Genomic DNA, 17,118 nt, shown 5'->3' with positions numbered 1-17,118 from the left:
GGGCAAGAGGAGTAATGAAGTTAAGCACTGCAATCCTTGGCTATCTGCACTGGCAGAAGTCCCACTAGGTGCAGAACAAAGCCAGAAGCGCAAGGATATTCCCAGAAACAGCCAAGGTATTCTTGGAAATAATGACCAAAAGGAGAGTATGCCCAGGCAACATGAGCCATGCCAGGAGGTGTAACAGTGGAGCAGAGTTAAGCGCTTTTAATACAATAGGGCATTGACAAAAATTGTCCTCTGGAGTTAAGTTTCAAAGTTCATTAAGAAACATGCTTAAGCAGCATGCTTTGGAAGAATAAAGGAAAATTGATTCTTACCTGCTAATATTTGTTCCTGAAATACCACAGTTCAGTCCAGAAAAGTGGGTTTTGCATCTCTATCAGCAGATGGAGGCAGAGAAAAACTAGTCAGACACTGCTAAATAACAGAGTGCCACCTGCAATCCTTCAGTTCTGACCTGTACCCAAGCTAAGATGAACCCTGCCAACTTTAACTGTCAACTAACTCCCCCTCCAAGGTGAACAGGGCAAACAAAGACTGGAGCTCCTGAACTAAAGCCTTCTCCTCCAACAAAGGAACCTGAAAAACCCCTCAAACTCCTCTGCCCTATTTACAATCTTAGCAATCCAGGTCTTTCGAAATTAAAAACGAGGATGGGTCTCTGGACTGTGGTATTTCAGGAATGAAATTTAGCAGGTAAGAACCAATTTTCCTTTCCTGTACATACCCCACATCAGTCCAGACAAGTGGGATTTACCCAAGCCCTCCCACTCTGAGCAGGACCTTGAAAGACAGACTCATAACACACCTTCAAAGGAAGTCTCTCTTCTGGTGCCCAAACATCCAGCCAGTAAAAGTAATTGGACCCTACAATTTTGAACAATTATCGACCTGTTTCAAATCTTTCTTTTCTAGCTAAACTGATTGAAAATATAGTTTTTAAACAACTCTCATTTTATCTTGATTTTAACGATATTTTATACCCCACTCAATTTGGTTTTAGGCAGCATTTTAGCACTGAAACTATTACTTTCATTGTCAGATACAGTACTTAGAGGAATGGACCATGGGAAGTCAAATCTTCTGATTTTATTAGATTTATCTGTGGCCTTTGATACCGTTAACCATCAGTTTTTACTACAGAGGCTATCTGAAATCGGAATTACAGGGACGGTTTTAAACTGGTTTAAGTCATTTTTATCAAACCGTTTTTTTCAAGTGCAAATAAAAAATACATGTTCCAATAAACTTGATCTTAACACTGGGGTTCCGCAGGGCTCCTCACTTTCTGCGTCATTGTTCAACATTTATATGTTGCCATTGTGCCATTTGCTGTCGGATCTTGGGTTGACATTTTTTATATGCAGACGATATTCAAATTTTGCTACCAATAGAAGAGTCAGTTGACAAGACCTACAAGCTTATGGCCATATATTTGGAGGCCATAAAACAAGTACTCACTCAGATGAGACTTGTGTTGAACATAATCATGCTTGAAAGGAAAATTTCCTTTAACGGCTCTAACCAGATAATTTTGCAAGATCAAAACTCTGAAACTCGCTGAAAATATTAGGGACCCAGAATTTAATTTCAAAAAACATATTGCCGGTAAAGTAAGAGAAGGGTATGCAAAATTACTTATGCTAAGACGGTTGAAACCTTTGTTAGACCAAAATGACTTTCGTACAGTACTCCAGGCATTTTTTCCTTTGGTGACCACCAACCTTGAGTCGCTTACCCTAGGCATACAACCTCCCCCTACCCTTGAGGCTGGCATCTGTGGTCACTACCACCCAATCCAGGATCCACCCCTGTTTCCAGGTTCTGCAGAGACAGCCACCACGAGAGACTGGATCTGGCACCTCCCTAAACTGGCAAAAGCAGGCAAAACTCCTCTGACAACAGGAGAAAATAGCTCACTGCAAACACCACATGTGAGCAAACCCCCACGGAACTGACTCCAGCATAGAAGCCATAAACTGCAGGACCTGCAAATAATTCCAGACCTTGGGCACCACCAGTTGAAGTAGCCACCTCACCTGAGCCTGTAACTTGCTCACTCTATCTGAAGTAAGAAAAACCTTCCCCAAGCGGGTATCGACTCAAGCCTCCAGGTATTCCAAGGACTGGGACGGAACTAACAGCTCTTTGCTAGGTTCACTACCCAGTCCAGAGAGCGTAAGGTACTCAGAGCCCACTGAATAGAGTGACAGCACTCTACCTCAGATTTCACCCAGATGAGCCAATTGTCCATGTATGGATGAACCAGAACTCCTTCCTTTCTCAGCACCGCTGCTACCACCATCATCACCTTCATGAAAATCCTTGGCGCGGTTGCCAGACCAAAAGGAAGAGCTCGAAACTGAAAGTGCTGTCCTAGCACCACAAAACTTAGAAACTTCCGATGGTCCTGGCGAAAAGGGCTATGCAAATAAGCCTCTGTCAGATTCAATGACACCCGATACTCCCTTTTAAAAACAGCAGCTATCATTGTTCGCAAGGTTTCCATGCGAAAATGCAGCAGCTGTAGCACCGCAGTGACCTTCTTGCAGATCCAGAATAGGTTGAAAGATGCCTTCCTTCTTTGGAACCACAACGTAAACCAATTACCTTCCCTGGCCCCGTTCTTCTGGAAGAACTAGCACAATTGCTTCTAGATGCTGCAGGCGCTGTAATGTCTCCTGCACCGCTTCTCTTTTGATGCAGGACACACAACAAGACTCTACGTAGGCTTCTCTGATCGGACGAGAAAATTCTAATGCGTAGTCATCTCTTATCACATCCAGAACCCATTTAGCTGTCTTGATGTTGGTCCATTCCTTGTAAAAGGGTATCAATCTTCCCTCGATGGCATCCTTGGAGGAGTGGTCTGAGCTAGCCTCATTGTGAGGCCTTACCTCCTCCGGCCCCTTGAGCGGAATTATCGCAGACAGGCTTACGTGTCCCATAGGGAAATCAGAATGGGATTTTTCTTTAGTTCCGTCAGAGTCTGCCCCAGGAACTCCCAATATCTTCAGGGTCTGGGAAACCAGGGCCAGCAATTTGTCTCTATGGAAAAACTGTAACATAGTCCGATATGGTTCTTAACCAGAGGGAATTTCCTCATCTTCCAAGGAATCTATATCCTCCTCTTTGTCCATGCCATCTGGGTCCCTGCCAAGGATACCCTTGGTGAGGCAAAGCATGCCTCAAGGTCTGCCAATATGACCGGAAGAGGGAGGGCTTACCGGCTGAGGTTCTGTCCAGACAGGGGCAAGTGAGGTAGCTGACTGTGCCTGTACGAAGGTTTGAAGGCCCTGGAAAAATTCCACTCAAGAGAAGGCATCCGGGTCTATGCCTAGCCCAGGACTGGAGAAGGTGTCGCTGAATTTCCCTCTCCCATGGATGACCCAGTCCCGGGCATAATGAGATCCAGGGTACTTCCAATTAAGGCTGTGGCTAACCCATCTTCTGAATGGGAGGAGCCGGGCTTAGCAAAGTCCAGAGAGGCCAGCTCTCCCTGGGCTTCCTCACAGTGCTGTCGTAAGTTGGAATCCAGGTAAGACTGTGAAGCCTTAATATCACAAGCAGTGCAGAGAGAAAGGCACTTATGTTTCTTAGCTGCCGGAGCCACTGGCGGTGGTAACTCTGTGTTCTGTTAGCTCTCGCTTAAAATTTTATGCACACAGATTTCAGGTGCTTAGGCAGAATGTGGTGAGGTGCACACAGTCTGTGCACCCGGCTTTACCTGTATTCTGTGCTTAGTAGGTTGTGTGCATATGTACGCGTGCGCAGAGCTAGCACACTGTGCGTACCGATGTTCTATGGAGGGCAATACGGCATGCACAAAGATGCATGCAAGATGCTGCTGCTGCGGCCTACCACGCGGTGTGCCGACCAAGCCTAAAGTGGGGCCAAGCCTACCAGGGGGGCCACTCAACCCACTCGCAAGGAGACCAGAGGAAGTCTTACTGAAATCCCTCCAAATGTCTCTGAATCAGGAGGTAAATCATCCTCTCTCTCTCTCTTTTTAAACTTACCTGGGCTCAGCACTTACCGGCTGAGTAGAGAGACGGTTTTCAGCTGTGGGGGGAGAGGGCTTTGGCCATCACAGCCGTGCTCAGCTTCCTGCACCAGCTGCCTTTCAGCTGTTTAAGCAGGAAAGTCCATGCCGGCATAGACCAAGGCACACCTCAGAGAGCTCGGAAATCACCTCAGGAATTCTCAACTGAGGGAAGGACCTTTAGGTATCACTGCAGGAGAGCGGGGCTCAACTTTTTTCTCCAATTCAAATGTAGAATTTCTCCTTCCAAAAAGTACAGCAATCCCCATAGGGAGAGGTACGTCCACCATCTGCTGGAGACGAAGAAATACTGAAAGACTGAGGTCACTGCAGGGGTGTATCTAGAGTGGCATCAGCTTTGAAATCTGACTCCATCTCTATCTGCTGGTAGGGGAGCATAACCCATTGGACCTGAGTCCATCTGGCTACACGCTAGGAAACTGCTGCGGTTCGCAGCTAGCACCATGCTCTTTACGCTTTGCACACGCAAGCACCTCCAAGGAAAGCACACCATCTCACCAAGCCCTCCCAGACCCTGGATGACCAAATGCGGTGTCCCTAATTCACCCTAATGACCTGCAGAGCCACCAGGACTAAAGCACTCACCTCTCTGCTCAGCCCTTAAAGACAGCCTCTACAAACACTTTTTTTTTAATTTAAAGAAACAGACAAACAAAAAAGGGCAGAAGAGAGGGGATATTTCCCTGTAACCTGCAGCTGGCCAGGACCAGATGAGTTAGCTTCAGAGTGACCGAGGGAAACAGGACCTCTGGCTATTCAGTCCTCTGGGAACTTCGAGCTGAGACAGCCAAGGTTATCCAACCCCCTGCTCACGCAGCTCTACCTAAGGGATGGCCCACGAAGGAACCTAGCACCTTAGGTATCATGATCTTGCACATAACCCCCCCCCCTCCCAAAAGTCCAGACTGCAGATTTTCAACTCTACCATGTGCTGGAGACTGAGAAATACTGACGTTACTGAAGGACTGCAGGTGGCACTCTCAGTTATGTAGCAGTGTCTGAAAAGTCTCTCTCTGCCTCCATCTGCTGATAGGGAAGCAAAACCCACTTGCCTGGATTGATCTGGGGTATGTACAGGAACTTCCGTATTTGACCGATTTGCTTCATGTACATCTTATTCTTAGCTCTTTTCTTTAGATCCTGATGTATTTAATATTGCATTCTGAATATAAATATGTACAAGGTTTATTAGGGCCACACTTCATTTTAAAACTCTCCCTCACGAATTCACTCTCAAGCTGGTCATTCTTCACTTATATCAGAACCTGCATGGTTTCTGATGAGATTTGGCACTGCAGTGCCCGATTTACTTAAACTTGTAATAAGGGATGTAGATATATAGAAAGACCTTATAAAAACTTTTGAAAACTGAATCTCGGGGCTAAAAAAAAAAAAAAAAAAAAAAAAAAAAAGACTGAAAGGGTAATTTAATAATTATGTTTATATCGTAAATGATGGCAGATAAAAGGCAAAATGGTACATCCAATCTGTTCAAGCAAGGTGTTTAGGATTTTAACTGTTACTCCATGCCGATTACTCGTGTCTTTTTGGAAGCCCAATGCAGTCCTTTCACTGCTGTTTGGGGCTAAACTGCCAATCTGTGCAGGTTACCCTAGTGCTTCAATATTGTCCTCATCAGTAGGGATCCTCTGCTTATCCCCCTCCTTTTGAATTCTATTACCATTTTTGTATCCACTTTCAAGCATCCACCATCCTCTCCATGAAAGAAATTTCCTGACATTGTTCCTGAGTTTACCCACTTTGGAGTTTCACATCAAGACCCCTGCTTTACAGATTTCTTTCCACTGGAAAATGTTTGCTTCTGGTACATTAATACTTAAGATTTAACTGTCAATTGAATTATACCGAAGATTTTGTTAGTGCTGCCTCTAATCTTCATAGTTCCTATCTGTGTTTTCGCCTTCCTTGGTTAACTGACAGCCAAGACTGTACTGCCCATTTTTTTACACAGGAATATTTATAACTTACCTTTTCTCTTCCCCCCACCTAACCAAACCTTTTCTTTGGAGATCTCTTCATGTTCCAGGTGTAAAATCTTTTAACAATGAAGTAATGCCTGAAATAAAAATCTGCACTGCTCCTCAGTCTGTAGCTCAAACTGGAAACTCAATGCTATAAAACTACTGCCTTATTAATAAAAAAAAGTGGAGAATGTGAAAATTCGTAAGGCACCAGGCCCAGATGCAATTCACCCAAAATACTGAGAAATGAATGAAGTAGCTGTTTTAACATTTAATTTTTTAGGAATCAGTGTAGATTGACTGTGTTCCTCAAGACTGAAAGAGCACATATGGTACTCATATTCAAAAAGGGATAAAATGTGAAGAACAGTTAACCTAACAAGGGTACCAGGGGAAATACAGGAAGCTAACATAAAAGGAAATGGAGGGGAGAGTTCAAGGGACTTTGCTACAGACCTATGGAAGTATAATTTAAATAATTTATCTGGATTTCACTAACGCTTTTGCTATGGCACCAAATGACAAGCTTATGTTCAAATTAAGAAAAATGGGGTTTTATGGTTAAAATGTGTAAGTAGTTTACAAAGTGGCTGAAGGAGAGGATACAAAAGGTCATAGTTAATGGCACATGCTCCAACTGGTGACAAGTGGGTTATACCACAGGAATCTGTACTGGGACCACAGTTTATGATTTGTATCAATGAGCTAGAGGAAGGAACGGTAAAGGGGTATGTTTGCATGTGATACCAAACGCTGTTATGTTGTGAATTCACAGCAGGACTCACTGGTTTTACAAAGGAATACTCCAGGCAAATGAACAAACAACTGGCAGATGAGATTTAACGTGGAGAAGCATACAGTAATGGATCCAGGGCACAAAAGAATCTGAATGAGACAAGATATGGGGGGATATTACTAGATAAACTAGGAACAAGTGCGCAAACCAGACAGCAGCAGTCAGACTTGGTTATGTTGGCATGCATTAAACAGGAGGCAGGGACAAAGAATGAGAATCTCATTCTAAACCTTTACACAGCAATTATCAGGCCAAATTTTGAGTATGGGATTCAGTTTTGGGCATCCATTATCAAAAAGGATATCCACATGTTCAAGAAAGTACAAGAAAGGGGCACTAAAGTAACATAGGAGATGCTGTAAAAGAAAATTAGTTTTTACCTGCTTGAAGCACATGGAAGCTGGAGCCCCAACATCCAAGCAACAATGTCTTAAAAGAAAAAAGGGTGCGACTTCCCAGTAGCCACCCAGCAAATTTCATGTGGAGACACCTGTTGCGACTCAGCCCAGGAAGTCGCCTGCACTCCTAAATCCAACCCCCCCAGCAGCGAGCACCCTTTAGAAATATAAGTCGACTCGATAACTTCCTTCAGCCACCGCACAACTGTAGCCTTAGATGCTTTACTTCCCTTCGTTGGACCACACCACAGTACAAAGATGATCCGATCTATAAAGAGGTGATTACATCTACGGAAATCATAAGTGACCTTTAGTTACCTCAATAATGCATGCCTCTCCATCTAAGAGCCTAAGCTCCCCCATGTGAGGCATAGATGAATCCAAATCTGGAAACTCCACTGTCTAACGAAGATGGAATGCAGAGATTACCTCAGGCAGAAAAGAAGGCACACGCATAGAGATACCCCCAAATCAGACATCTATAGGAAAAGAACTTGACATGACAGCACCTAGAGGTCCAAACTTCTCCTGGCTGAACAAATAGCCTCCAAGAAAACCACTTTAGGAGTCAAGTCATTAACCATGGCTCTCTTTAGCGGTTCAAACCGAGCCTCACACAATGTTCTAAGGACTAGATTCAGATTCCAAGACAAACAAATGTTCCACATCCGAGGACGCAAGTCCTTAGCTCCCTGAAGTAACTGTATAACATCCGGATGTGTGGACAGAGTCGACAGATGTCCAAACCTCAGGGACCCATCTATGGCCATGTTGATCAGATCTGGGAAGCATGGTCGAAATGGCTACTCTGGAGCTACCAGGATCACATTGCCCGGATGTTTCTCTATCCACCATAAAGCAGAGTTGCTTACCTGCAACAGGTGTTCTCTGAGGACAGCAGGATGTTGGTCCTCACACATGGGAGACATCAGATGGAGCCCGATGCAGAAAACTTATGGCAAAGTTTCTAAAAACTTTGACTAGGCACAATGACCATGCCCAGCATGCCCTATACCATGTGTCCCCCCTTCGGTCTTATAAAATAGAATTATGAGAAAATAAAAATAGGAGAAACCCAGTTCTGCAGAATGGTGGGCAGGTTTTGTGAGAACTAACATCCTGCTGTTCTCAGAGAACACCTGTTTCAAATAAGCAACTCTGCATTTGCCAAGGACAAACAGTATGGTAGTCTACACTCATGGGTTAATCCCTAGCTACAGGCTGCTTCCCACCATAAAAGGGGATCACAGACACCTAACCAGGTGCCAATGGGTACAACAATACCGGTGATGTTTGTAACAGAGGGGGAAACAGAGTGAACCCAAACAATAGGCCCTAGATTGGGAAAGTTGGGTTCTACACCTCAAACAGGTTCCGGAGGACAGACTGCCCGAACGTCGGCCATCCCTATCCAGACAGTAATAATGTGTAGAGAGAACTCCATGTCGCAGCCTTGCAGATCTCCTCCATGGGAACTGCTCGCAAGTGGGCCACAAACTGTGATGGCTCTGACAGAATAAGCTTTAACATGACCCACAAGATGCAGTCCTGCCTGGGCATAACAGAAGGAGATGCAATTTGCTAGCCAATCGGCTAGTGTATTTGGCAATGCCTAAGCCCAACCTATTCTTATCATAAGAAACAAAAAGTTGAGTGGCCTGTCTATGGGCTTCTGTCTGCTCCAGATAGAAGGCTAAGGCTCGCTTGCAGTCCAAACTATGCAGTGCTCGTTCGCCTTGGTGCGAATGGGGTCTGGAAAAGAAAATTGTCAGGTCGATTGACTGGCTAAGATGGAAATCTGTCACCAACTTAGACAAGACCTTAGGGTTTGTATGCAAGACCACCCTGTCATGATAAAAAACTTAGTATAAGGTGGATAAATCACTAAGGCCTATAGCTCACTGACCATGCACGCTGAAGTGACTGCCACCAAAAATATGATCTTTCAGGTCAGGTACTTCAGGTCACAGGTGCGCAGTGGCTCAAAAGGAGCTTTCATCAGTTGAGCTAATACATGTTGAGATTCCAAGACACAGCGGGAGGCCTTAGGGGAGGCTTCAATTGAAGTAGACCCCTCATGAAACATACAACTAAAGGCTGTACAGAAAAGGGCATACCTTCTACACCATGGCAGGTTGCGCCAACTGCATTAAAATGAACTCTGTCAGAGCTGGTTTTTAAGCCAGCCTACAAAAGGTGTAGAAGGTAATCAAGCAGTTTTTGTGTGGGGCAGGAAAAGAGATCTAGGGTCTTCTGTTCATACGACTTTCTAGTGGAAGGCTTTCTAGAAGCTACAAGGACCAGAGACACATCCTCAGAAAGATCAAATGGCTGCAGAATTAACCTCTCAAAATCCAGGCTGTGAGCAACAGGGCCTGGAAGATGGGATGCCGCAGCCTTCTCTGATCTTGTGTGATGAGATCTGGGAAAGGCCCCAGACTGATCGGTTTCCGGATGGAAAACTCCCATAGGAGTAGAAACCAGACCTGTCTCAACCAATGAGGGGCTTTGAGGATCATAGTCCTTCTTGTCCTCACAAAGCTTCAAGATAAGTCTTCACCACTAAGGGAATCGAAGGATGTGTACAGAAGACTCTTGCCCCAGTGACAGACTAGAGCAGGGGTCGGGAACCCATGGCTCGCGAGCCAGATATGGCTCTTTTGAGGGCTGCATCTGGCTCGCAGACAAGTGTCGCCATACTTCGCGGTTCCCGCTGACCCAGCTGCTCCCCGGTCCTCCGCCGCCCGGGCTTAAAATGCTGTCAGCCCGGGCGGAACGCGGCAGGACAGCTGGAGTCAGCGGCACCGGCGTGCTCTCTTCTCCTCCCCCCCCCCCCCCCCGCCGCCCGGAAGAGGAAGTGGAGAGCATCGGGTGCCTGCGCGGGAAGAAGAGACCACACTAGCGTGGCTCTTCTTCCGCGCAGGCACCCGATGCTCACCACTTCCTCTTCCGGGCCGCGGGGGGGAGGAGAAGAGAGCACGCCGACTGGAGTCATCCGGGTGCCTGCGCGGGAGTCATCGGGTGTCAGCCGGGTGCCAGCGCTGGAGTCATCGGGTGCCTGCGCGGGAAGACCCGCGCAGGCACGCTAGTGTCCGACGGGAAGAAGACTGCAGCGCGGCTCGGAGGAAAATGAAAATCTTCAACCATGGCCGATGGGACTCTGCCTTCGCCTCCGCGAGGGCTGAAAATGAAGGAGGTTAGCGTTGGGAGGTGGCTGCTGCTGCCGCGAGTTCCCGGGGGGGGGGGGGGGGGGGGGGGAGGAGAGAGAGAGTGAATGAGCGAGCAAGCATGTGTGTTTGAGATCCTGTGTGTGTGAGTGAGAGATTGCATGTATGTGAATGATTGAGAGCCTGTATATGTGAAAGAGAGTATGTCTGTGATTGAGATCCTGCCTGTGAGAGAGAGAGCATGAATGTAAGTTTACCATTGGGAACCTGTATGTGTAAGTTTGTAATTGAAAACCTGTTTGTTTGAAAGAGTATGTGTGTATGATTGAGATCCTTTGTGTGTGAGAGAGATCATGTGTATGTATGATTAAGAGCCTGTGTGTATAAGTAAGAGAGAGATCATGTGTGTCTGTGTCTGACAGCTGGTTTAGGTGATGGAGCATGTGAGTATGTGATTGAGAGCCTGTGTTTAAATGAGAGAGAGAGACCATGTGTGTCTGTGTGATTGAGAGCTGATTTAGGTGAGGGAGCATGTGAGTATGTGATTGAGAGCCTGTGTTTAAATGAGAGAGAGAGACCATGTGTGTCTGTGTGTGATTGAGAGCTGATTTAGGTGAGGGAGCATGTGAGTATGTGATTGAGAGCCTGTGTGTAAATGAGAGAAAGAGAGGACATGTTTGTAAGCATGTGAATGAGAGTCTGTGTGTGAGAGAAAAAGACAGCATGTATTTATGTGATTGAAAGCCTGTGTGTGTGTAAGCGTGAAAAGATAGACAGCATGTGTGTAAATGTGTAATTAAGAGCCTATATAAGTAAGAGAGAAAAAACATTTGTATATGTGAGTGACTGAGAGCATGTGTGTATAGGTGTGTCATTGAGAGCCAGTGTGAGAGAGAGCGCTGGTATGTGACTGAGAGAGGAGAAAGTTCCAAGCAAACCACCCCACCTCCTGCTAATTCAGAACAATCCCAGGACACCTGGATATCAAACGTTCCCAGGTATGCAGAGCAAAAAAATTTTTGTATCCTTATTTTTCATTACTGGATCTTTGTGTCTGCTATTTTGAAATATTTTGTTGGTATCTGGAAATGTTTTATATGAGTTTTTAATTATTGGATATTCCACTCATCAGCTGTTTCGAAATATGTTCTTTTTGTTAGTACAGTTTTACTGCTGATGATTTTATATTTCTTGATTTGTTTTATAAGGATGTGTGATGTTTCTTTTTTCCTTTGTTACACTGCATACAGAGACTCTGGCTTGTTGCAGTTTCCAATTCAGTTTTTGTCTGCATGCTTCTTGTTATGCGTTTTGGTCTCTTTATTCTATGTTAGGTGAGGGACAGCACGTGATTCAGGTGAGGTTTTCTGCTGGCGTGTAGTTTCTGTGTAGGACTCTATAGCAGCCTGACTTGGTCCGTTTTCCTAATAGGAGATGTATTGGTGTCTTTAGGCCTGGTGTAATATTTTCAGAGACTTATTGTACTTTAAAAGTGTGATCTTACATAAAATGCACACATTTACTTGTATTTAGTTTTAAACATATTGTATGGCTCTCATGGAATTACATTTTAAAATATGTGGCGTTTATGGCTCTCTCAGCCAAAAAGGTTCCTGACCCCTGGACTAGAGTGTCTGAAGATGGTTTGCCATCAGACCTAGACAGGGAGCAGAAACGAATTACCTTCCTGTTGCAGGGGGAAGCAAACAGATCTATGTCTGGGCTCCCCCAGATGCAGAATATCCAATTCGCTACTCCTGGTCCAGGGAATATTTGTGGGATCTGAAGGCTCGACTTAGCCTGTCAGCAATCACGTTCTCCATACCGGCCAGGAACATAACCTGGAGCAGCATCCTATGAGACAGGGCCCATGACAAGGTTTGGACGGCTTCCTGACACAGGAGGTACAATCTCGTGCCTCCCTGCTTGTCATACCACATGGCTACTTGGTTTTCAGTCTGGATCAGGACAACTTTGTTGGTCAGCTGATCTCTGAAAGCCCACAGTGCATACCTGATGGCCTGGAGCTCCAGGAAGTTGATTTGATAAGAACGTTCCTGAGTGGATCAAAGACCCTGGGTGCCAAGCTCATCCACATGAGCTCCCCACCCCAGGACAGATGCATCTGTGTTTAACACAATTTGAGTAGAGAGACTCCGAAAGGAAATCCCCCGTTTCAGATTGGAAAAGACCGCCAAAGGACAAGGAGCCCTGAGAGACAGGGTGACTCGGATGCAATCCTGAAGGCTCTAAGTGGTTTGGCGCCACTGTAATCTCAAAGTCCACTGGGCTCTGCGCATGTGTAAGCATGCCAAGGGAGTGGTATGGATGTGACCCAACAACGTTCAACATCTGCCAGGTTGATACCTGCTAGCTCTGTTGAACTTCTGCCGCAATACTCGGCAAGGAGATAGCCCTCTAGTGTGGCAGGAAGGCCTTGGCCTGTGCCATGTCTAGCAGGGCTCCAATGAAGTCCAATTGAGGTGACGGACTGAGATGGGACTTTGGGTAGTTGACGACGAACCCTAGTGACTCCAATATCCAGATAGTCAAGAGCTCATGGACCTGGTGGCCCCTGCCTGAGACATATTCTTGACCAGCCAATTGTCCAGATATGGGAAAATATGCACTCCTAGTCTAAGGAGGTGCACTACTACCACGGCCAGGCATTTAGTGAAGACCCATGGGGCGGACGTGAGCCCAAACAGCAACACCCAGTACTGGAAGTGTTGTTCCACCACAAACTGGAGAAACATCCTGTGACTGAGGAAGATCTCAATATGGGTGTAAGCAGAGTTGCTTAATTGTAACAGGTGTTTTCACAGGACAGCAGGATGTTAGTCCTCACATATGGGTGACATCATCAGGATGGAGCCCTCACGGAACACTTTGTCAAAGTTTCTAGAACTCTTGGCACACTGAGCATGCCCAGCATGCCACCTAACCCTTCAGTCTCGTTTATAGTAAAAGTAGGAGCGAAAAATAAAATAATAAATCGTAAGCGAACCCAACTCCGCGGCGTGGCGGGTGGGTTTCGTGAGGACTAACATCCTGCTGTCCTGTGAGAACACTTGTTATAAGTAAGCAACTCTGCTTTCTCACAGAACAAGCAGGATGGTAGTCCTCACATATGGGTGAGTAGCGAGCTGAGGATGCCCGAGTAAATGTACCAAAGACATGCAACAGGCACAAAAACAGGGGCGGGTTTTGGTTAGGAGGGCATTCTAAAAATCCAGTGGGTCGCTGGAAGGAAGTTGGGTATTAAGCTGAGAATAAATTGCATAGAACAGACTGGCCAAAAATGGAATCTTGCCAGCCTTGTCCAAGCAATAGTGAGCTGCAAAGGTATGGAGAGAACGCCACGTAGCAGCTTTGCAGATGTCAGTAAGGGGTACCGAACGGAGGTGTGCTACTGATGTTGCCATGGCTCTTATAGAGTGTGCTTTCATGTGTTCCTGTAGTGGGAGGCCTGCTTGCTGGTAACAGAAGGAAATACAGTCCGCTAGCCAGGAGGATAAGGTCTGCTTGCCCACCGGAACTCCCAGTTTAATTTTATCGAAGGAGACAAACAGCTGGGTAAACTTCCTATAGGCTGCAGTGCATTCCAAATAAAAGGCTAACGCATGTTTGCAGTCCAAGGAATGCAGCGCTCGCTCACCTGGATGTGAGTGGGGTTTTGGAAAGAAAGTAGGCAGTATAATGGATTGCTTCAAGTGAAATTCAGATACTACACCTTTGGTAAAAATTTAGGATGAGTGCGAAGCACCACATGATCATGGAGACATTTTGTGTAAGGTGGGTATGTTACTAGCACTTGTAGCTCACTAACTCTGCAAGCCGACGTTATAGCTAGGAGAAAAATAATTTTCCAAGTGAGATAACTTAGCTCGCAGGACTGGAGAGGCTCAAATGGAGGTTTCATGAGCCATGCTAGTACAACACTGAGGTCCCAAGCAGGGGCCGGAGGATGCAGTGGGGGTTTTAGATGCAGTAAGCCCCTCATGAAGCACGCTAAGGGTTGTGTCGATATTGAGACCTCCCCTACGCCTTTATGGTAGGCGGCTACGGCGCTGACATGGACTCTGATGGAGGAGGTTTGAAGACCAGCCACCGACAGGTACCAGAGGTAGTCTAGGAACTTCATAGTGGGGCAGGTAAAGGGATCAATTCCCTTCGACATGCACCATAAGGAAAATCTTTTCCATTTGGAGAGATAAGATTTCCTGGTAGAAGGCTACGAGGACTTGGGATATAGTGTCAGAGAGGTTTAGCGGCTGTAAAATTAGCTTTTCAACATCCATGCAGTCAGTGACAGGGCCTGGAGGTTCGGATGACTGAGCTGCCCGTTGTTCTGAGTTATCAGAGATGGATCCACTCCCAGGCGAATATAAGGACGGACTGAGAGGTTGCAAAGGATGGGAAACCACACCTGCCGCAGCCAGTAAGGGGCTATTAGAATCATTAAGTCCTTGTCCTGCCTTAACTTCACGATAGTCTTGCTGATGAGTGAAAGCGGAGGGTATGTATATAGGAGGCCCTGGGACCACAAGAGGGTGAAAGCATCCCTTGGTGGTATCCTGAAACTGTGATGTAGCGAGCAGTAATTGTCCACTTTGCGGTTGTGACATGATGCAAAGAGATCTATGTGCGGATAGCCCCACCGTTGGAAGATTTCCACTGCCACTGTGGGATTCAGGGACCATTCGTGGGGATGAAAGGTCCAACTCAACTTGTCCGCAAGTACATTGTCCATACCTGCCAGGTAGGTCACCCTGAGGAACATTGAGTGGGAGAGAGACCAGGCCCATATCTGTGCTACTTCTCGACACAGCAGGTATGAGCCCGTTCCACCCCGTTTGTTGATGTACCACATCGCTACCTGGTTGCTGTTTGGATAGGATTGTCTTGTTGGATAGGCAATCCAGGAAAGCCATTAGGGCACATCTTATTGCCCTGGGTTCTAGAAAATGTATTTGATGTTGTGACTCTTCTGCAGACCAGGTTCCCTGAGTTTGCAGGTTGGTGACATGAGCTCCCCAACTGAGGTTGGAAGCATCCGTCGTTAGTATCACTTAAGGTTCTGGGGATTGAAAGGGTAGTCCTCTGAGAAGATTGGACTCCCGAGTCCACCATGCTAGCGAGAGTCGAAGCTGCCTGGTGACGTGGACAATGTTGGACATTGGATGATGGGCCTGGGACCATTGGGACTTTAGGGTCCATTGCGTTATCCTCATGGCTAGGCGAGCCATTGGAGTCACGTGTACAGAGGATGCCATATGTTCCAATAAGGTGAGGAAGCAGCGAGCCGTAGTGGATTGACAAGTTAGCATTAGAGTTGCAGGGTTACTAAGGCATGAGCACGATCCCTGCTTATAGAAGTCCGGCAAGTATTGGCTCATGCAGAGCTGGTAGGCAGCGATGCAGGCAATAAGCATGGCGCCTTGGAACACCTTCCTCCCAAGAGCATCCATCGCTCTATGGTCCTTCCCCTGGGGTGCAGAATAATGAGTCCAAAAACTCTTGGCCTTCTTGAGAGCGGCTTAGAGCACCACAGACTGAGGAGGCAGCTGATGCTTATCAAATCCGGCAGCCTTCTGGATGAGGTAAACCCTGTCTGCCTTCTTATTATCAGGAGGCACTGTGAAGGGGTGTTCCCATATCCTCAGCAGCAACGCCTTAAGGATCTCATGAACCAGGACCGCCACAATCTCATCAGGAGGCTCCACAAACTGGAAGATCTCAAGGATTTTGTGCCTGGCATCCTCCTCCAACAATAACTAAAAAGGAATGTCCGCTACCATCACCCTCACAAAACCTGCAAAAGGTTAAGTCCTCAGGTGGACACTTCCTCTGCTCCTCTGGAGGAGAAGGGTCTGAAGGAAGACCCTCCTCAGAGGACTCCGAGACATCAAACTCCAGGGGTCACAGGGTTCCTCATCCTCACTGTAAGTGACAGGGGATGGGTCCCTTGGTGCTCGGCCTTTGTCCAGAGGTGCAGGCACCGGTAGAACTGGATAGGGGGGCTGCAGGCCTCTGTATCCGTGCCAGCTTCTGTGGAGCTTCCTCCTCAGAGAAACCAGCGACCACCGTATCGGTAGAGGAAGGCCTCTGTGGCCCACCAGACACCAATGCTGTCCTAGGAACAGATGCCAGCTGGATCGGTAATGCACCAATGAGCATGCTGAGATTCTACACAAACGGTACAAGGACGGGCAGCACCAGGTCCGGTGCGGTCAATGCTACAGGACCGAAGCTCTGCAGCGCCTGGTCCATCACTAGCTGGACACAGTGCTCCAAGTCCGCCTCGAAAGCTGTCGATGCAAATACCAACTGGGAGGAAGGAGGGGTGGCCAGATCCTCTTCGGACCCTCAAGATGGATCAGTGTCTGGCGTCAGGACCGGTGGAGACCATCATGGATCCCCAGCACCGATGGAGAATTGGCATGCCTCGCCATGGGGTTGCTTCGAGGGCATCACATCAAAAGCCAATGCATCCCCATGCCCAGCGCCGTGCAGCAACGGGAACCGGTGCCGATGTTTCTTTGGCTTTCTTGGTGCTCGACCCAGTCCTTCCCCGGTGTCGAGGCTGATGACAAGGAACCTGACGTCCTCAGCCTGGAGAAGATAGACGACGGTTGGTCTCCAGCATTCCTGTCTGCTGATAACATCGACGGAACCAACAGTCTCACCGATGTCAATAGCTCGGTGT

At 46.9% G+C, this 17,118-nt stretch overlaps 1 protein-coding gene across 1 annotated transcript in view; it reads right to left on the bottom strand.

Annotated features, from left to right (window-relative positions):
• PAXBP1 (PAX3 and PAX7 binding protein 1) overlaps nucleotides 1-17,118 on the bottom strand; it is a 275,602-nt gene that overhangs the window by 187,844 nt on the left and 70,640 nt on the right. The window lies entirely within an intron of this gene.

Source organism: Rhinatrema bivittatum, chromosome 5, assembly GCF_901001135.1.
Source record: "Rhinatrema bivittatum chromosome 5, aRhiBiv1.1, whole genome shotgun sequence".
NCBI classification, from domain to species: domain Eukaryota; kingdom Metazoa; phylum Chordata; class Amphibia; order Gymnophiona; family Rhinatrematidae; genus Rhinatrema; species Rhinatrema bivittatum.
The sequence above is the reverse complement of the archived record's forward strand: the minus strand, read 5'-3'. Positions and strand labels throughout refer to the sequence as shown.